The sequence below is a fragment of the Equus asinus genome, chromosome 14, assembly GCF_041296235.1.
Source record: "Equus asinus isolate D_3611 breed Donkey chromosome 14, EquAss-T2T_v2, whole genome shotgun sequence".
Classification (NCBI taxonomy): domain Eukaryota; kingdom Metazoa; phylum Chordata; class Mammalia; order Perissodactyla; family Equidae; genus Equus; species Equus asinus.
This window is the reverse complement of record NC_091803.1, coordinates 7361244-7381950: the sequence shown is the minus strand read 5'-3', so window position 1 is coordinate 7381950 and position 20707 is coordinate 7361244. Positions and strand designations below refer to the sequence as shown.

Sequence of the window (20707 nt, the reverse complement as noted above, 5' to 3'; positions counted from 1 at the left end):
GCTGGGCCCTAAATCCAACGAGAAATGCCCTTATAAGAGACAGAAGATGTGGCCACAAGCCCAGGAACGCCTGGAGCCCCCAGAAGCCGGAAGAGGCAGGAAGTATGATCCCCTGGAGCCTCCAGAGGGAGTGTGGGCCTGCGACACCTCGATTTCAGGCTGTCCTCCAGAACTGGCAGAGAATACGTTTCTGTTGTTTAAAGCCCCCTAGTCTGTGAGACTTCATTGCATCAGCCCCAGGAGACCGCAATACCCACTGTCCCGGGTGCCATGGACAGAACCGTTCTACGCACATCAACTCACTCATTCATTCACACAACAGACACCCACTGGCTGAGCCCAGATGCTGAGGACACCTGGGGCCACCCCTATGGCACCCACAGCCCAAGGGGCTTGAGAGCGTCTCCACATGGTGGCTCCCCAGCAGGATTCGCCACCGCTCTCCAAAGGAAACGCAGTGGACGGCACTTCCCACACCCCAGCCGCCCAGATGCTCTATTTTAGGGTCCATCCCACGCATCTCTGAGAAGCTGGGCTGGCTCCTGGCCGGCCCCTAGCCCAGGCCTGGGGAGGCGTGCAGACCCAGCAGAGATCAGATATGGCCCAGCTTCCAGCCCTCGCTCCCGTTAGGTGCCCTCTGGCAGCACCCCCCATTGAGCAGACCTCCTCCTCGGCCTGCCGAGGCCGGGGAGCCGTGGACAGTGTCGGGTAGGGGGGTGGTGTCACTCCCCTTTGGGGTGAAGGAAGCCAGGACAGAGGAGACAGAACAACTGCCGGGGCGCAGTTGCAATTGGCAAACTGGCCCGAAGCCCTGATCGGGGCCGCCCCGGCTTGCGTTTCTTGGGCTCTGTTTGTCCGAGACGCGCCAGGAATACAGCCCATAACTCAAGGCTCGGGCTGCTCCCGCCCGGACAGCTGCAGGGGCAGCCGCTGCTACGAATGGGAGCCGTTTGCCCCGGAGCCCCGGCAGCGGGGGCCCAGGCGGCCCAGGGGCGCAGGGCCTGGCAGAACAATGGCCAGGCCAGGGCCGGTGGTGGCCTAGGCTGGGGCTGCAGCTGACGGCGCGGGCCGGGGCACCCGTGTCAAGCTGGGCAGAAAGGGGCCGTTTTCCCGGCTGCGGGCGGATGTTTGCACAGGTGTGGGAGTGGGAGCGCCCCACCCGCAGCCGGGGGTGGGGAGCAGCCCGCGCCCGCAGCCCCAGGCGCCCGAGGCAGGGAGGGCAGCGCCGGCCGAGCCTGCTTATCAGCGCCGTGGCGGGCAGTGCCCCACGCGCCTCCTGCGGCGCGGCGGGACCCTGGGAACCCTCCGGACTCTGGGTAGCCTGTTCCTACATGGGCCCTGCCTGTCGCTAGGACGGGACCCCTCCGCCAACCACGGGCAAGCTCCCTGCTGGGGACTGAGCCCGCCCACCCAAACCTGCTGGGGCCTGCCACGCCTGGGCTGCGGGGCACAAGCCTGCAGGAGGGCAGGCGGGCAGACAGAGCTGGAACCTGGGCCTTCCCCAACCCAGGAGCTTAGTCTTTGCCTTCCCTGAGCAGCCTGGCATGTTGGAAGCTTCCAGAAAACACGCTGACTCAGCCAACATCAAGAACCCCCCTGCGTGCCTGGCCTCACAGGGGTGGGGATGCAGAAACGGCAGGGGCATGTGCCTGCCCAGGGAGCCACAGAGTGGCATCCCGCCCCGCCGAAAAAGGTGGGGATGGGCCTCCCTCCTGGAGGAGGGTGGGGAGCCCCAGGAGAGAGCCTGGCCTGCCCCTTCTGGAAGGGAACGCATTGGGGACAGATACAGCTAGGGCCTGGCACAGCCGTTGTCCCCCACCCAGTGCCCCTTCCACCCTGTGCTGCCCCCAAGGCCTCGGTGCTACCTCATGCAGGCTGCAACCCTCTCCTGCCCCAGCCGGAGTGAGCCTAGACATCAGCCAGCCTGCCCCCAGCTCAAAGGGACTCCCCCTCGGCCTTGCGCAGCTTGTAACCAGGGCCAGCGTCCCCCTGTTGTCACCCACGCCACCACTCCAGGCTCAGTTCTAGAGCGTCCTGGGGCACTAGCTCCTTGCACCCCGAGAGGATGTTGAAGGAGGTAGTGTTGTGTGTGCCCCACGGGACAGCCGGGGAGTTCCGGGGCCTGGCTGTACCCCAGAGACAGCCCACACCCCTGCCTTCCCCTACAGCGAGCAGCCGTCCCAGGCTGCCTCAGGGCCCTGCACTTGCTGTTCCCCATCCCTGTGGGTGGTAAGCTGCCGGCCACCCTGCAGATAATTCCCAGGATCTGCCTCCTCTCCGTGAGGTCGGAGATGTGAGTGGCGGGTTTGGTGCCCTGAAAACTTGCTCCGCGGGCCCACAGTCCAGTGACGCCGGGTTCCCACCAGCAGCGGCACCCACGTAGCACGCAGTCAGACGTCCTGCAGCTGGCTGAGGCCCCCGGACCATCCACGGCAAACCCGAGTGGTGTTCACCTTCTGCGGGATCATCTGCTTCTGCTTTCCATCCACCTCTCCTGCACAGTGGCAGCTCAGGGGAGCTAAGAGCCACCCAGCCTGGGTCCCAGCCACTTCCAAGCAAAAGCTGGGTGCTTGGTGGAGGGGGAGGGAGCACACCAGCCAGGCTCTGCCCTCAGCTCGCCCAAGGAGTCCCATCTTCGCAGCCAGGGGAGCCCCTGTGCCCTGGGGCAGAACCCACACTTTTCTGGACTACTTTGCCTCTCAGGGCACAGCCTGCTCTGGCATTACTGCTGCCCAGGGCCAGCTACCAAATTCACAGGCCTGGTGCATGTCACCACGTGGGAGACCTCCTCCGTTGGAGGTCCTCCCACCTGTCCTGGGTGCCTTGTTTGAGACATAATGTCAAGCTCCTCGACACAGGGGCAGCTGTGGGGCCAGCACAGGCCCTCAGAGATGCAGGGCACACATCTGACCCCACCGCCCCACACCTGCACCCAGGGCGAAGGGCGGCCGGGGCCTCAGGGCCGGAGTGCAGGCGAGGGGACAGGTAGCGGAGGACTCGGGCCCCGGTGGGGCAGGCAGAGCTGGGACCCAGCGTGAGCTGAGGCTCCAAGTGCCCCGCACCCACTCCAGCACCTCTGACTTCCCTCACAAACACAGGTTCAAAGACAAAAAGGTTAGGACGTCAAGTGCGCAGCCACCGAGGGTGCGGCCTTCTGAGTGCTGCCACTGTGCTTAGCCGCTGGCCCACCACACCTGGCCACAGCCAGCTTCAACCTCAAGCCTGCAGGAGGGGTTTTGAGCATTCGGGCAAGGAGTGCCCCTGTTGAGGCACAAAATCTTCGGAACCCAGAGCCCCCCAGCCCATGGGCAACAGCCTGCCCTCTGCTGTCTGTGGCCCTGCAGCCCCTACACTGGACAGCCCTGCCCTAAGTCCCAACTTACTACCCCCCACCAAAGGGCATCTGCATAGCTGCCAAACTCGACACGGCCCGACCTGTTCACGGCATCCTTCTCGGCCAGGTACACGAAGTAAGAGGAGAAGATGAGGCCCAGGAAGCCGATGTACAAGGTGGTTATCAGCTCCTGGAAACAGAGCGAGCAGAGAAGGCGCCCGTCATCTGGGCTCCCGGGCATCCAGGGGCCTCTGCGAAAATGCCTGGCCAACATCACAGGCAGCAGGGGCCTGCCCAGCAGCAAGTTCCAACATTTACCAGAAAGTTCTACATAAATTCCAGCATGTTTTACATGCAGACATCAGACTTCAAAATAACCTATTTCTCACAACTCTTGTAAAAGGCCAGTGCTGGGTCCTGCCCCCCAGGAGTGAGGCGGGCCCCCAGCCCTGGCCTGGACAGACGGTCTGGGCTTCACAGGCTCTGCTGCTGTGGCTCTCTGTCCTGCAAAGCCGTGGTGGGAGGAACGGCTAGGCCCTCTTGGAGGGGAGCAGGTGGGCCACCTCCACCCCCCCGGGGCTATTCTTGATCTGCCCAGTTCTAGATTTCTGAGCCTCCTGGACCTTTTTCCACCTTGCATTTCTGTCTTTTCATTTGCCCCATAGTCTCTTGTCCCCAGCTTGAAGGAACATCATTAGCCTGGCAGGCCAGGGATGCTGGCACCATTGGTACAGGCAGAACGGCCCGCCTGGCTTGGACTAGGCTCGGCTGAGCCCCTGCACTGCACCTGTCTGTCCCTATTCCAGGCCCCTGCACCTCCCCCGGACCACCCACCTGATGGTGGATGAAGAGCACGGAGCCCAGCAGCCTCCAGGTGCCTCCCTGGCGGTCGACATGCAGCATTCTCAGGATCTGAAGGAATCGGATGCCCCTGCGAAAGAGAAGTCTCCATGCCCCGTCCAGACCACTCCACCCAGGCACCTCAAAGCCTGGCTCCGAACCTACCCACTCACCATTGTGCAACCCCCAACGCCCCTCACCCCCTTCCTCAAGCACAGGCTGAGGGCTAGGGGCAGACTGCTTCTGGGGGAGGCCCCGGGATCACCCCAGTTTACAGAAGAGCAGACTGAATCCTGGAAATGAACTAGTGCTCGTGCTGGGTCTGGAAGCCAGGCAGCCTAACTCAGCAGGGGCCCCAAGCCGGCCGCCCACCCCAGCACACCAGCCCGAAGCTCTCTCCCCTCCCAGCCAGGAGAGCTGCAGCCCAGCTGTACCTGATGACTGAGGTGGCAAACACCTGCCCTTTGGAGCCCACGTAGAGGACAACCATGGAGGCCACAACCACAATGAGGTCTACGGGGGACAGTGTGACACCACCATCACCAGCCAGGCAGCTGGCTCAGGGTAAGGAGCCTGGCAGTTGGGCGGGACAGGGCCTGACAAAGGGGAGACAGAGATACCTCGGATGGGGAGACTCAGCCCTCTGTCTCGGGCACATGCAGAGCCCACTTGGCCCCAACCCCCTGGCCCCGGCTCACAGGCCACTGAGGGCAGCAGACACCAACGCCGTACTAAAGCACAGTCAAGACCCCCGCCCGTGATCAGCATCTGAGGACAGGGGACCCTGGTGTGGAGGCTGGCTCCCATGCTGGGACTTGGGATGTCACCTTGCTGGCCTTGGGGTCCTGCCCCATTATAGGCAGGGTAGCCTGGGGGTCTCTCCCTCCTCACGGGTACCCTGCTTGCTGGTGCTCATGATAGGCGCCCGCCCCACAGAGCCCCCTTCCTGGGGATGGGGCCAGCCCTTGCCTGGGAATCTCGGGGTGAAGTTTCTGTGGGGGCAGGCATGACTCACCAATGATGGAAATGCGCTTCCAGGCAAAGCGCAGCCGCCCCCAGATGCCCATGTACTTGCTGCGGCAGCCTGCTGACCAGAGGCGGACGGCGTACTCTGTCCCAAAGAACAACACCAGGACGATCTCCTGCAGGGCAAAGGGGCACGAGCTCACCACGCGGCCAGCCATGACACCTGTTCAGGCGGGGCTACTCCAATGGGCAGGCCCCCAATGTGGGAGCCTCTGCTGAGAGACGTCGCAAGAGCAGCCGGTCAGGGTCCTGGTCTGCATCGCCCCTCCGGAGAGGCCAGCGACCCAAGCCCAGGTCCCCTGCTGGTGGACACCAGTGAGGCCTGCTTCTCTTCAGACCAGGGCTTGACCATGCCCAAGGGGACATCCATGCCAGAGCTCAGGAGCAGCTCTGGGTCTTGTGCTCTCGTCTGGCCCCAAGAAATACGACATCTGAAGCCCACGTTCTCCAGCCAGCACTCATTTAAACCACTGAGTCCCCAGAGTGCAGGCCATACATCCCAATTAGGGGGTTGGAGAACATCTGTCCTCATGGACAATCCCTCTGTCACCTCACATGGCCACCATGCCACCAGGGACACAGTGTCCACCACTTGGCAGCCTTCACTGGGGTGCAGGTGCAAGAGCTCCCTGGGGCAGGGGAGCTGGGTCACAGGAGAAAGCAGGGTCTCAGAGGGCATCACAGTCCTAAAGGGAAGGGCAGGTACAATGTCACCTATGAAGTAATGCCCCCTAGAGGGACTTCCCATGGCCCAGGCCTCCAGCAGAGACTGTTCCACAGATGAGCCTATAGTCACGGCGCTCTGGGGAGGTGAGGGGAAGCCAGAGAGCAAGGACCAACACCTGGCTTACGATGGACAGGCAGGTGGGTGGAAGGAGAGATGGAGGGATGGAGGAAGAAAGGGATGGGTAGATGGGTCAATGAGGATGGATAGCGTAAGAATTAATTCAAAAGGAAAGTGCTGTACACCAACCAATTGGATACCCGAGACGAAATGGACAAAATCTTAGAAACACAAAACCTACCAAGACTAAATCATAAAGGAATAGACAATCTGGGGGCTGGCCCCATGGCACAGTGGTTAGGCAGCCCGAGTACGTGGGTTCAGATCCCAGGTGTGGACCTACACTACTCGTCAGCTATGCTGTGGCAGCATCCCACATATGAAGTGGAGGAAATTGGCACAGATGTTAGCTCAGGCTAATCCTCCTCAAGCAAAAAAAACAAAAAAACAATCTGAATGGACCCATAACTAATAAAGAGAATGAATCAGTAATCAAAAATCTCCCAGCAAAGAAAAGCCCAGGACCTAATGGCCTCACCGGTGAATTCTATCAAACATTTAAAGAAGAACCAATACCAATCATTCTTAAACCTTTCCCAAAAAATTGAAAAGGAGGGAACATTTCCTAACTCGTTCTATGGGGCCAGCATGACCCTGATACCAAAGCCAGACAAAGACATTACAAGAAAAGAAAACTACAGACCAATATCCATTATGAATATTGATGCAAAAATCCTTGGAGCCGGCCCCATGGCCGAGTGGTTGCGTTCGCACGCTTCACTTCGGTGGCCCAGGGTTTCGCTGGTTCGGATCCTAGGCGCGGACATGGCACCACTCATCAGGCCACGCTGAGACAGTGTCCCACATGCCACGACTACTAGTACCCACAACTAAAAAAATATACAACTATGTACTGGGGGGATTTGGGGAGAAAAAGCAGAAAAAAAAAAAAGATTGGCAACAGTTGTGAGCTTAGGTGCCAATCTTTAAAAAATAAAAAAGTCCTCAACAAGATACTAGCAAACTCAATTCAGGACCATTTTAAAAGGAGTATACACCATGACCAAGTGAGATTTATTCCCAGAACGCAAAGAGGGTTCAACATACGAAAATCAATCAGTATAATATACCACATTAACAGAATGAAGGAAAAAAACCACATGATCTCAATTGATGCAGAAAAAGCATTTGACATAATTCAATACCCTTTCATGATAAAAAAAAAAAGACCAGTAAACAAATTAGGAATAGAAAGAAATTACCTCCACATAATAAAAGCCATATATGAAAAACCCACAGTGAACATCATATCAATGGTGAAAGGCTGAAAGCTTCTCCTCTGAGGAACAAGGCTCTCACCACTTCTATCTGACATAGGACTGGAGGTTCTAGCCAGAGCAATTAGGCGAGAAAGAGAAATAAAGGCACCCAAATCGCAAAGGAAGACGTAAAATGATCTCTGTTTACAGATGATATGACCTTATGTGTAGAAAACCCTAAAGATGCCACAAAAAACCGTTCAATCTAACAAATGAATTCAGCAAAGCAGGATACAATGCCAATGCACAAAAATAAGTTGCATTTCTATATCAGTCACATTGTTTCTACAAACAATAAACAATCTGAAAAAGAAATCACAAAAACCGGGCGGCCCCATGGTGCAGCAATTAAGTTCTCACGTTCCGCTTCTGCGGCCCAGGGTCCGCTGGTTCAGATCCCGGGTGCGGACATGGCACTGCTCATCAAGCCATGCTGTGGCAGGCGTCCCACATATAAAGTAGAGGAAGATGGGCACAGATGTTGGCTCAGGGCCAGTCTTCCTCGGGGGGGGGGGAGAAATTACAAAAACAATTCTGTTTACACTAGCAACAAAAAGAATAAAATATTTATAAATTAACTAAGAAGGTGAAAGACTTGTACAATGAAAACTGAAAAATGTTGCTTAAAGACATGAAAGAAGACAAATCAGTGGAAACATATCCCATATTCATGGATTGGAAGACAGCGTTGTTCGGATGTCAACACTACCCAAAGTGATCTCAGACTCAAAGCAATTCCTCTTAAACTCAGGATGACGTGTTTTGCAGAAAAAGGAAAAAAGCCATCTTAAATTCATATGGAATTTAAGGGACTTTGAATAGCCAAAACAGAATGTGGTCCATCCACTCAGCGGCATATTACAGAGTCTTGTAAAGGAAGGTGATTCTGCCACAAGCTATGCTGTGGACGAACCTCGAGGACGTTACACTGAGTGAAATAAGCCAATCAGGCCTGCTTCCAGCTCCCTGCCCTGTCCTCCCCCCGGGAGCCTGGCCCTGGCAGGGGACTTCTGCTTCCACTGGGTGACAGTGGCAGGCCCTGCTCCCACACCTGAACTCTGCCCTCCAGAGAGCCCACCATGAAGGGGTGGCCAGACACTGCTCGCTGGCTCCCAAGTGTCCTTAATTAGGATGAAATACTACTTATATCATCCAGCTTGTGTTTGGGGCAAGCTCAGCGGATAATGGGAGAAAATGTGGGAGAGTTCACCTCTTTCCTTTGCAAAAAAGCTCTCAGTTCATAATACTGAATCCATGCGGGGGGTGTGCACGGTTGGGGACACATGGGAGACGGCAGGAGAGCAAGGGAGTGTGGACACCTCAGGCTCTGTGGCCTCATGGGGAGGGGGAGCACAGGGTCCTGATCCTACCTCTGTCCTCAGCTCCGAGGGCAGCGGCCTTGGCTGGGGGCTGGCTGAGCCCACCAGAGCAGAGGCCACATTCATCTGCCGAGACCCCTCGCCCTGGGCCCAGAACTGTGCCTGCCCTGGTTGGTACTCGATATGGATCTACCGAATGAATGAAGGAATGAATGAACAGATCACCAAGCAGGCTGAGAGCTCCCTGGTAACAAAGACTTTGTCCTGTTCATTTGTTTTCCCGAGAATTGGGCCCTGACACGTCTCAGCAGGTGTGACGAGCAGATGAGCGCGGAGGTCCCAGCAGTGACAGGATGAGGATGGGGAGGGGCTGGCTTCCAGGGTTTGGCAATCATGAGAAGGGCCACAGAGCCACCAACCTCCGGGTCCCCGAAGCTGAGACATGGGCGCTGGTGTCCTTACGGAGGAGGGGTCATCTGACCACTAGTGGCCCCGAAGGGGACGAATAGCAGCCCCCGCAGAGCGGTCCCTGGAGCCTCCATCCCAGCTCTGGAGACCCAGGCGCCATGGGGCTGACAGATCACTGAGCAGCTGTTTTCTGCCTTCGGTGCCTTTGTTTATCACTTAAATACCTTCTTCAACTGCGTCCTAAGCAGGTTTGAAGCTACTTCTAACAGACCTTAGAAGAAATAATAACTCGTAGGGACCGCTGTTGACGGCTGCATGTCCCCCCAAATTATCCTGGCCTCGCACTTCAGGAGAACCAGGCTGGGAGCTGAGAGCAACCCCTGCCCTCCCGGGTCCGGCACTTTGAGACCGCGGACGCCCCTTCTGGACAGCTGAAGTGTAGGAAGAATTTAAAACAACGCAAATCCCCAAATATTGTTTGGGTCTGGAAAGCAGCTCGAGGCCCCGCCGGCCACGCGGGTGCTCCCGCATCTGAGCCCTGGGCCCAGGCCGGGCTGTGTTCATTGGGGTGGCACTGCGGGCACACTGGGAAGGGCAAGAAAACGCCCTGTTAGCATCTCGAGGCCTGAGATGGGCAAATGAATGTTTGCTCGGAGACAAGATGATCTCTTCACCGTCAGCCTGGAGCACTAGGCGGGATGGCAGTTGAGTCAAGGCCACAGCGAGGACTTTGGGACTGGGCCCCGCTCGTTGGGACCCTATAGCCCAGGCACTGCGAGGGGGCAGATGTCCCAGGCAGCCTGGCCTGTCTCCATCTCTTGGAGCCATCTGTCCACTGACCTGGGCCCCGGGAGGGCTGGCAGACTGGCCTGAGGCTCTGAATCGGCAGAATTCGTTCACAAGAGGGGCCTTGGCCACCCCAGGCTGAGGGCTGCCGCGGGGGCATTGACTGGGCTTGACCATCCGTTTGTGGAGGCTGGGAGAGGAGCCGGGATAGGGCCTCAGCCAGCCTGTGGCGCCACCCCCGATTCAGGAGACAACATCCACAGTCCAAAGTGGGCTCGTGGAACGGCAGGGCCAGCCTCCAGCCTCAGTGGTCCAGACCCAGGAAGAGGGACCCCCGGCCGCCCTCCACGCCCTGGGCTTTCTCTGCCCCGCAGGGACAGGTCTGAGGCTCACCTGCCTTTGCAAACCAGGCCCTGAGCAAGCCCTGAAATGAACTAAAGGGGCATCACAGCCCCCCAGAGACTGCCAACCACCGCCACCTCCCCCACGCTCCTGCTCAAGCCACCCCATGGCTCCCCACTGTCCACACAGTAGGGTCACGGTCTGAGGCCCTTTCCCATGGACTCAACCCAGCCCACCCTGAGAGTTTCCTACTGGCCCAAGGCACCAGCCCCCGATGCTCCTTCCCTGCCGCCCCCCAGTGTTCTGTGTCTGGGATATTCTTCTTCCGGTCCCTCCCCTCTACTTGCCCCCTCGAGGGCCTCACGCCCTTCTCAGCCCAGTTCAGGCACCCCCACCCTGTCTGCGGAACCACCACCCACCACACCTGTGGAGGCCAAGGACCTTCCTTGGCTCCCCCACTGATAACGGAGACAGCCCAGAGGCCCCTCTCGGTGAGCAGCACGTGGTGCCTGCACCGCAGCTGGTATGTGCATGGGTCAAGGATGCAGGCCGGGAGGCTGGAACATGGACGGCGCATGGCCCTGAGTCTGCCCCGCAGAGGCAAGAAGAGGGGCCGTCAGGGATCTCTGCTGAGACCACAGTCAACCAGATGGACAAAGGGACCCCTCCCGCCCTGGCCACTGTCCCTCAGACAAAGCAACGCCGCCTCCTGGCTGCAGCCAGCTTCACGGATGAGGGACTTCTGAGCCGGGCTGGGCACTGAGACTGGGGTACAAACTCAAGCATTTACCGCCTGCCAGACGCTGGTCAGACACACAGAGACAGGGACATCCAGGGTCCAAGCAGCCAACTAGCCCTCCACCCAAAGGCCTGAGTCCTTCCATGAGCTTTAGTCCAGGCTGATGCTGGGCTCCTCCTGTGTGTCCTACAACTTGTAGGCGCTCGGGTGGCTCTCAGCAGTGTTTTTGCATGATTTAGAATTATTTTTAAAGACAGAGTTCCTAACAAACAACCCATTAAAAAATGGGTAAAGAACTTGAACAGGTGTTTTTCCAGAGAAGACATACAAAGGGTCAACAAGCCCATGAAAAGATGCCCAACATCCTCAATGTCATGAGGAAAACGCAGATCAGCCCCAGAGAAACACTGCCTCACACCCATCAGGGCGGCTCCTATCAAAAGACAAAGTAAGTGTTGGCGAGGCTGGGAGAAACTGCACCGTTGGCGGGAACGTCAAATGGTGCAGCTGCTGTGGAAAACAGTATGGAAGTTCCTCGACAAAGTAAACGTGGAACTGCCAGCTGATGCAGCAGTCCCACCTCTGGGTCTGTCCTCAAAGGAACTGAAAGATGCGTGCCCACCCATGTTCACAACAGCTCGATTCACAACAGCCACAAGGTGGAAGCAACTCAAGTGTCCATCAACAGACGGATGTGGTCCATCCACACAGCAGAATATTACACAGCCTTAAAAAGGAAGGAAATCCTGACACCTGCTACAGCACAGATGCCCCTCGAGGACACCATGCTCAGTGAAAGAAGCCAGACAGACACAAAAGAATAAATACTGTAGGATTCCATTTCTATCAGGACCCAGAGGAGTCAAATTCATAGAGACAGAAAGGAGCGTGGTGGTTTCCCAGGGCTGGGGGAGGAGAGGGGGTTTAGTTAATGGGGACAGAGTTTCAGTTTGGGAAGATGGAAAGTTCTGAAAATGGATGGTGGTGATGGTTGCACAATAATGTGAACGTGTTTAATGCCACCAAACTGTACACCTAAAAATGGTTAAGATGGTAAGTTTTACGTTCTGTGTATTTTACCACAATTTTAACAAAAAGAAAGCAGATTAGTGGTTGCCAGGGGCTGTGGGCGGGAGGAATGGGGAGTGACTGCTGACGGGTATGGTACTTCCTTTTCGGGTGATGACAAAGTTCTGGAAGGAGATAGAGGTGACGGCTGCACCACAATGTGAATTACTAATTGTCACTGAATTGTCCACCTGAAAATGGTGAATTTTATGTTACGTGTCTTTTACCACGATACAAACAAGTGCCGTGGGGCACGTGGCAGAAGCGCCAGGGCGCTCTCCGCCCGGGCCTCTGTCCTGGACCTTCAGGGCCAGCCCCGCCCCGCCTGTGGTGGGAGAGTCACCCCCAGCTGTCCTTGAGCATCTCCTTCCTAACCCTCCCCCACCAGTGTTAGCTCAGCATTGAGCGACCTAACTAAGCACAGGTAGTGGCCGCAAAGGCCACGTGGGCCCCAGCCAGCTCTCCTGAAGGGACGGCGTGGGGTGGAGTGCACGGGGATGGGGGGAAGGCAAGGGCCAGGCTCTGAATTCCCTGTCGCCTGGGTCCACGGCCAGCCTGACAGAGTGCACGTAGCGCTGCACAGAGCTCGGTGGCCCCTCCACGGAAGGCTCTGGATGCTGACGCAGAGACACTGTGGCACCATCACGCCCCATGCTCAAATCCTGCTGTTCGGCAGACACACACTAGGACCCTCCTCGAACTCGACCCAGAGAAAGCTCAGGGCCACAAACAAGGGGCACCAGTCCCACAGGCACGGCGTCCTGCGCCTGCACTCGGTGTTCTGGGGTAACGGTGGGGCAAGAGCAGATCTGCAAACCCCAAGAGTCAAGGCAAAGGTTTGCAAAAGCGGGGGCTTATCTGGGGAGCTTTCTACCCTGAGCGCACAGGGGGAAAGGTTGGCGATTACTCAAACATTTCGTAACTCTCTGTGGAAAGATCGCTCACAGGGATGGGTGAAGGTCGACAAGGCTGTCTTATCTGCGGTTGTGTTTTTATCAGCCAGCGAATCCTCATCCTGGGAAGACCGTCTAAAGCCCAATGTGTTTGGAGGGCCAGCGCTGGCGGCATCGCATGATTTAGAAGCGCTAGGCACGGCCCTGCCGTGAATTGCTCCCATGTGACAGATAGCAAGATGGCCTGAAGGCTAACGTGCTGTGCTCAGCCTGACGTTGGGTGGAAGAAATTTTTTCTGTTTTTTTTCCTAAACAACAAATAAGTCTCTTAGATCCTTATCGTTATTATTCCAGTGGTCTCTGATGTTACTGCTCCACTATCTTTATGATAAAAAATTAATTCTAAAGAGGGTGGAAGATTAACTGCAGAGGAGTAAGCACTGAGGTTTGCGGGGTGGCGGGGCTGACTGAAAGCAGGAATCAGGGTCAAGGAAAAAAGGCATGGCAGCCTCCCTGGTGGCCCTGTGGATGCCAGACATGGCAGACTTGGGACACAGCCTGGGGGACCCTTTTTAGGAGCTCCTGGTGGCCTCGAAGGCCTCCTGGGCAAGAAGGTGCCCCTGCCTTCCCCGGTGAATGGAACTTCACCAGGCGAGAGGGGGGCCCGGAGACCTGGAGGGGTGGACGTGGGGGCCACACCAGGTTACCCATCAGGGCCAGGGGTTCGGGTGACCAGGGGCAGGGGTTTGCCCTCCTGCCATAAGCCTGGCAACCCTGTGGGCCCACCATGCTCTGGGCCAGGAGGCGTCCCCAAGGGGGCTGTGGCCTCACAGCACAGAACTTGGCTGGGGGCTCCAGAGCCAGCTGTCCCCCTCCACGTGGGACCCGAGAAGCCGCAGAAGGAGCGGGTCTGGGCATTCCCGGGAGGGTCAGCTGGCCAGAGAGCATGAAGCAGGCACGGGCCCCTCAAAGCACCCTTTGTTCAGGGGCCTGCCTGGGGCCAGCTGCTCCCAGCCGTGCACCCGTGGTGAGGGCTCATGGGCCTCCTGGTGACATGTGCTGGGCACAGCTGGGGCCCTCAGTGCAGGCTTGCTGCCTGGCCTACACAACACCAGCCCCCACCCCAGCAGAGCTGCCCCAGCCCGGGGGAGGCGCCACAGTGTTGCGCTGCGGAGGGGCGGGAGGAGGACAGAGGCTAGGAGGAGGCAGAGAGGCCTGAGCAGGGGCGGGTCCTGTCTGCTGGGGACCCGCTGGGGAGCTGATCCCCACCTGCCTTCCCTTAGCCGTGGGGAGCCCTCCTGCTCAGCTGCTCCCCCTTGGCCCCGAGCCCTGCTGAATGTGCAGCCCATGACACTGAAAGGGCCTGCCCCCTGCTCCCTGTGGCCCGTGGGCCAGGCCCTGCATCAGGCACCAGGAGAACAGGGAGGGGTGGCCCTACTGCCCGGGGAAGCCCCACTCCCCAACAGGACAGCGAGATACAAGATCACCAAGCCCCCAGGGTGGTGACCAGGGTCGGCCGTGCAACCCTCCAGGCCTCAGTGTCTTTGTGTGTAAAATGGGGGTGCTGGCAGCACCCACCTCCTAGGGCAGTGAGAAGGATGGAATGAGTAGAGCTCCCTCAGGCCTGTGGAAACGCCAGTGGAAGGGTCTAAAGGACAGGGTGGTATGGGATGGCCCTAAGAGAGAAGTGGGAAGGTGGGAAGGTGGGAAGGTGGGCAGGCCTGGAGGAAGGCGCCAGGCAGAGGGGTGGGGAATACCAACCCTGTTGGGGCCTGCATGCCACCCTCCCACCCCTGCAGGGGCCTAGGTCCTGCCCTGCCCAGACCTGTCTCAGGAACCCCACGCTGCCCTCCTGACCCCATATGATACACCCTAAGCCCTTCACCCCGCCATGCTTGACCCAAGCTGTGTCTTCCTGGCCTCCCCTCCCTCCTGCAGAGGCGGTGGGACTCATCCGAGCCCAGGGGACCTGCCCCCCACCCTTGGCTGTCTCCCTGAGGCCAGGGTCTGCCTATCCCACCTCAGAAGCCCAGCCCAGTGCTGAGGCCCAGCATGGCACCCGCCTGGCACTCAAAGTGCCACAGGGGAAACTCCAGGTGGACGAGACTCTAGCTCCTTCCACAGCTGCTGGAGGGGTACTAAGTTCCAGGGGGCTGAAGGGGCCCAGGAAGACCCACAGTGCCCCTAGGCTGGAGACTTCTTCCTGTATGGGTCTGGGGTCACCTGCCTGAAGTCACTGGGGCTTTGGGGTCCCCACTCCAAAGCCTCTCCCAACAGGCCAGCACCCTGAACTCCCATGAGGCCCCGTGAGTCGTAAGACCCCGAGGGACGCAGAAGCCCCCAGCCCCGAGACGAGAGCCGGGAAGGGCCAGCAGCTCAGCGTGCCAGCCCCACCTATCAAAGGCAGTCACGGGTTTCAGGGTGACCCTGGAGGCACTGGGTCCCTTGTACCCGAGAACCAGTCCCACTGGCCAGCTGTCTGGGCAGCCATTCTGCAGACCGAGCAGGAGAGGCCGGGAGGCTTGCTCCCTTGCCCTCAGGCAGCTCGAGGCCTGGCTGTAGGGCTGCCCGCTTCCCCCACCCTGGGTTTCACACTCAAGCGGCTGCCTGGGGGTGCCAGGGACGTGGGGGGGGGTGCGCTTCAGGGGCTCCTTTTTCCTTGATGGGCCGGTGCCACCTCCTGGCTGGGGTGGGGTCCCCTGTGCCACCCCTAGCCTCACAGGAGCCACGTTCAAACGTTTTGTTACAACTCTACAGGCTTAGTGGCCAACAAGGCAGGGCCATGGGCCACCCAACTAGCAGAGAAGGCACCTTCTCCATGCACGGCTTCCCAGGGCACTCCTCCGGAGGTGCGGATGGCCTTTCAGGGAGCAAGAAAAACGCAAAGACGCCCCTTGAGCAAACCCTCCCTGCAGCTGAAACTCAGGCCACCCCGCTCCCTGGAGCCTCTGGAGCTCCCCTCAGGCCTCCCGCCCCCCCCAACACCCCCAGGCCCCTCCATCCGCAGTTCTGCAAGTAACTGCAAACTCCTAACACCTGTCACCCGCCTGTCCCCCCCAGCACTGCAAAAGGGCCTGAGCCCCATGGGAATGTGTTTTGTGGGGAGACAGGGAGGGGATAAGCCAAGACAAGAGACTCGGACCACACGGCAGCTCGAGCACATTCTCCAGCCCCTTATCATCAAGGCCAAATCCTTCCCAGGATCGCAGGCTTCTGGCCCCAGCCTCGGCATAAAGGCTGCCCACCCACGGTGGGGAGGAGAGCTGGGCCCCTCGGTAATTTTAATTTCATATGGACTGCCGGTGCTGTACCAAGGCCGACTAGAGTTACATGAGATGCGGGGTTTAATGAGGTGCCTCCAGCCCTGGGACCCAGCTTGCTGCAGCAGACGGCGAGCCAACGCCTTGGGGGTGCAAGCGCTACCCACTTCCTCCCCACCTGGGGGTTCCCAAGGTCAGGAGGTGGACACGGGCTTGGCAGCCACCGACACCTGGCCGGGGAGGAGGAGGCAGATGCGGCCAGGGAGAGGGCCCACGGGCCGACAGCTCCCTCCCAGGCCGGGGCTTATCAGCAGATGCTGACGAGGCAAAGACTACATGGGCCCCAGATACCGCCAGAGCACCTGGCAAAGGGCTGGCGTCCAGGAGGCATTTGACAGATATATGCCTGTGTGTGTTTATGCAACAGATAATGTATATATTTTATCTCACTATTCGCTTTTAACAAGCAAATTTCAGCCTATGTGGGAGACAACACGTGCAAACACAAGGAAGTTGCTAGCAAGCAACAAGGTCAAAAAGCAGCAGGGAAATTACAAGTGTCCAGGCGGGGTGGGGGCGGGGACAGGTCCCAAGACCACTTTCCCACCACGCAGAGGGGTCCACTTTCCATAACTCTCTGTGTAGCCTGCACACTCCGTGGTCATCTCCTCTTCCTGAGGGCGATTTACAAGAGCATTGTTTAATTTCCGAATAGTTATTAAGCCTTTTTTGTAACCTCATAATTATTTATTTCTGATTGTATTAGGTTTTGATCATGGCCAGCTACATCTCAATTTTTCGAAGTGTGCTGGGTTTTTTTACAGCCACATAAAACAATTGGTTTTATAAACGTTCCATGGGCATAGGAGATAAAACATCTTTGTTATCACAATCCTTAGTTACAGTGCTGGTTTTAAAATGTGGTCCTGAGATTCCTTACCACTCCCCACACTGCATCTCGGCTCCAGGAATGCTAGACCAAAAGACAACGGCAAAATGACGCTGCCCAGTCTCCAGGCCTGTCCACTGCCTGTCTCCTGAAACCAGATGTGAGGAGGCCATGTGGCCCTGGAGAGACCTTAGGGAAGAGTACTTTGCCACTAGGTGGGTCCGCCATCCTGGAAGTGGAGCCTGCAGCCCCAGCTGACACTAGGCAGAGCAGAGATGAACGGTCCGTCAAGAGCCTGCCCACAGTGCCGGTCAGTGAGCCCCTTGTGATGGTGTCTGAAGGTGCCAGATTAGAGAATGCTTATTATGAGGCTTTAGATAATAGAGACAGTTCAGATTACTGTTAGGATCTGGAATTGCTCACAATTACAATATGTAACTATCCGTGTCCTCATTCAGATTGTGTCTGCTACAATTGTCCTAATCTGAGGGAGGTGCATTCACATCTCCAGAGATGATTACATTTAACCCATTTTTTCTTGAATTTCCAATAACTTTCACTTTACATTTTTTGTTATGTTGTTTGATGCATAAAAGTTTACAATTACGTCTCCTCTAGAAATGGGATTGTCTCAGTGCCAACAAGAACACTGTCCATCCCACTTTTGTTTTTCCTTTTGTCTGCACTTGCTTCACAATTCTTTGGCTAACCTTTTATTTTTCAGCTGTCCAGTATCAGTCTGATTGACCAAATTCCTCTGATCAATGTATTTGTTAAAAATAAAAATCCTCCTAACTGTCTTCTGCCTTTTAATAGAGGAATTCAGGCCATTCACATTTAGTGTAAAATTGGATAAGTCTGATTTGATTATTTTCATCTTCCTTGGTATTTGCTATTTTACTTGGTTGTTTCTTTCATTTTCCTTATAGTTGCAAAGTTGATTGACGTATTATCCATTCCCTTCTTATTCATAAATTTGGAAGTTTCACTGAATTCTTCCATGCCACCACTGTGATCCTTCAGATCTTTAAACTTCAGTTCCTTCAAACCTGCTCTGATCTAAAAATGGTTTTCACTGCAGAGTTTCCCCTACAGTTTTCTCCCCAGTATGACAGGAATTTGTGTACGACTTCATTTGCTCCCTCTCCCTTCACCCGCATCAATGGCTCTGTGGGTGAATAAAGCAATCTCCAACATCGCCTTTACAGACTTCATGAAACACTGCACCTTTTGCAAGAATGCTAAGGTCACTTTGCAATCAACCAGCATCCCATGGTGAGACACAGCCGGAGGGGATGGAGCAGGGAGCAGGGAGCAGCAGGCCAGGTCTTTGGGACAAGACCGATGATAGGAGATGACGTCATTAGGGGATGTTTGCACGCCCTGATGGTTCTGCTGTCCCTGCTGCCTGTAACCACAGGCATGTGACAATCACGAGAGCTGGATGGATCTGCCAGGCTTCAGAATCTCAAAAACTCTGGAAACTCAAGGTCAAGTTATTTGATTTTGCTTCCACATTTCAAGAGATGAAACTCTTCACTCACCTGCACTTAGGCGTGTGGAAACATCTTTCTTCCAAACAAATAAAAACAAGGAAAAATACCCATCCTTTCTTCCTTCATTTATTCATCCTGTACCCTGCATGGTGACCCCTCGTCCCCCAAAACTTCTGGGCCAGCTTCCAATGCTGGGAACACCAGAGCCCAATCATTTGTCCATCTAGCCGCACCTACCAGGTGCCAGGCCTCCTGCATGCCAGGCCCTCCTGTGTGGGGTGCATACTTAATGCTAACTCCAGGGCCTGTGACAGACAGCATCCCGGACCCAGGCCCACGGCCACTTCTGCGAGCCAGGGGTAAGAGTGCCCTACTCAGCACAGCCCTGCCAGGAACCTGGACCTCCAGCCACTCCCAAGGCCACCTTCCTCCTGAGGACCCTGCATCGCAGGTCCTGCCCTCAGGGAAAGAGCAGACGAGGCCGTAGCAGCAACTCTGTCCACATAGCCTCCTTTCTGTCCCCCACTGACCACCCCTTTCCTGCCTCGGGCCTTCATTTTTGCAGTTCTCTCTGCCCCTCAGACCCCTTCTCTCCCCTCGGGGCCAGCTCCACCACCACCTCACAGGGTCTGCTGGTCCATCCCCAGCCACCAGCATTCTCTACCACCGAGTTCCCTTATTTTCTTTGTGGTGCTCATCAGTATTGGAAGCTACCTCGTTTTCCAGCTCACAGGACCACCATCCCCACATCCAATGTAATGCAAGTCCTGAGCCCAGGGACTTCTCCTGTCTTGCTCCAGCTGAGTCCCTGGCTCCGAGCACAGCGCCAAACCCGGGGCCTTGGGCCATTAGTACAATAGGTAACAAGAGTCACCAAGGGCCACTCACCTCTCACTATAGAACAGGGCAGATCAGAATGATCCCCATATCGCTTGCTCCACAAGCCTGCCCCCCTCCCCACACCTCGGGCACCGTTCAGGGTCCATGTGTGTCGTCCGCCCGCCAAATTCATATCTTCAAGTCCTGACCCCCAGCACCTCAGAATGTGGCCTTATTTGGAAATAGGGTCACTGCAGATGGCATTAGTTAAGATGCGGTCACTAGAGTGGGCCCCTAATCCACTATGACTGCTGTCCTTATAAACAGGGGACATTTGAATAGACACAAACCCAGGGAGAATGCCATGTTTGGATGGAGCACTGGGGTGATGATGCCACAAGCCAAGGCATGCCACTGATCAGCAGAGAACCCCAGAAGCTGGGGAAGACGCCTGGGCCAAATGTTCCCCCATGGCCCCCAGAGGGGCCAGACCTACCTACACCTTGACCTCAGACTTCTGGCCTGAAGGGTTGCACTGGTGCTCGGGGGCTCCAGGTTGTCACCAAGCTGAAGCCAAGGGCTGGACAAGGGTACCTGGGGATGTCCAGACCACAGGCCCCAAAGGTTTCTCCTGGGAAGGCGTCCCACAAGCCTTGGAGAGACAGGGCCCTCCTTTTTCCTTGCAGGGGAACATCGGCCTGCCCCTTCCCCACTCCATGGAAAAATCTGGACTCTGAAGATAGAACTCAAAATGCTGGAGGCAGCATTCCAGGCTGATGGCCAATAGAAGCCAAGGCCCAGGGACAGAAGGTGGGTGTCGGGGGAGGGGCATCCAGGGCTCTGAACCCGTTGAAAAGGCAGGTGGGGGCTTTCCAGAAAGCAGGTCCTGACACCCCCGAGCCACACTGTGTGGCCTCAGAGCCTCACGCACACAGGAGTGGCCCGGACTGGCCACCCTGCAATTAGTGGTGGAGGAGCGGGAGGCCCAGAGAGCACCCGTGCCCGCTGCAGACACCAGGAGCCGCCCAGCAGCCAGCTTTACACGTATTTAAAGCAAATCCTCCGTCTTCCCCAGGCAGGGCTATTTCCATCTATAGGCTGGTAAATGGGGTTTATTTTCAGCGCAGGAACCCCACTGCTGAGGGCTGTTAACCTCAAGGAAGTGCCAGCCCTATGATCGCCACCCCACGGCCAGGATGGGGAAAGGAGGGCGGAAGGGAGACGGTATTTTTATCTGCCGAGAGCCCAAGCTTCCAAAAATGACTTATTTAAGAATTTACCCAGAACTAGAAGTTAACCAAACCAAAAGAGACTTGGGGATGAAAACCCCTTCTAAGGACCTGGCTGACACGCCGAGAGGGCTCTGCCCACCGGTGGCTGGAGCG

The 20707-nt window shown here is 56.9% G+C and overlaps 1 pseudogene; it reads right to left on the bottom strand.

The window, feature by feature from the left end:
- The window catches only part of LOC106827812 (potassium voltage-gated channel subfamily KQT member 1-like), a 53434-nt pseudogene that overhangs the window by 6919 nt on the left and 25808 nt on the right, over nucleotides 1-20707 (bottom strand).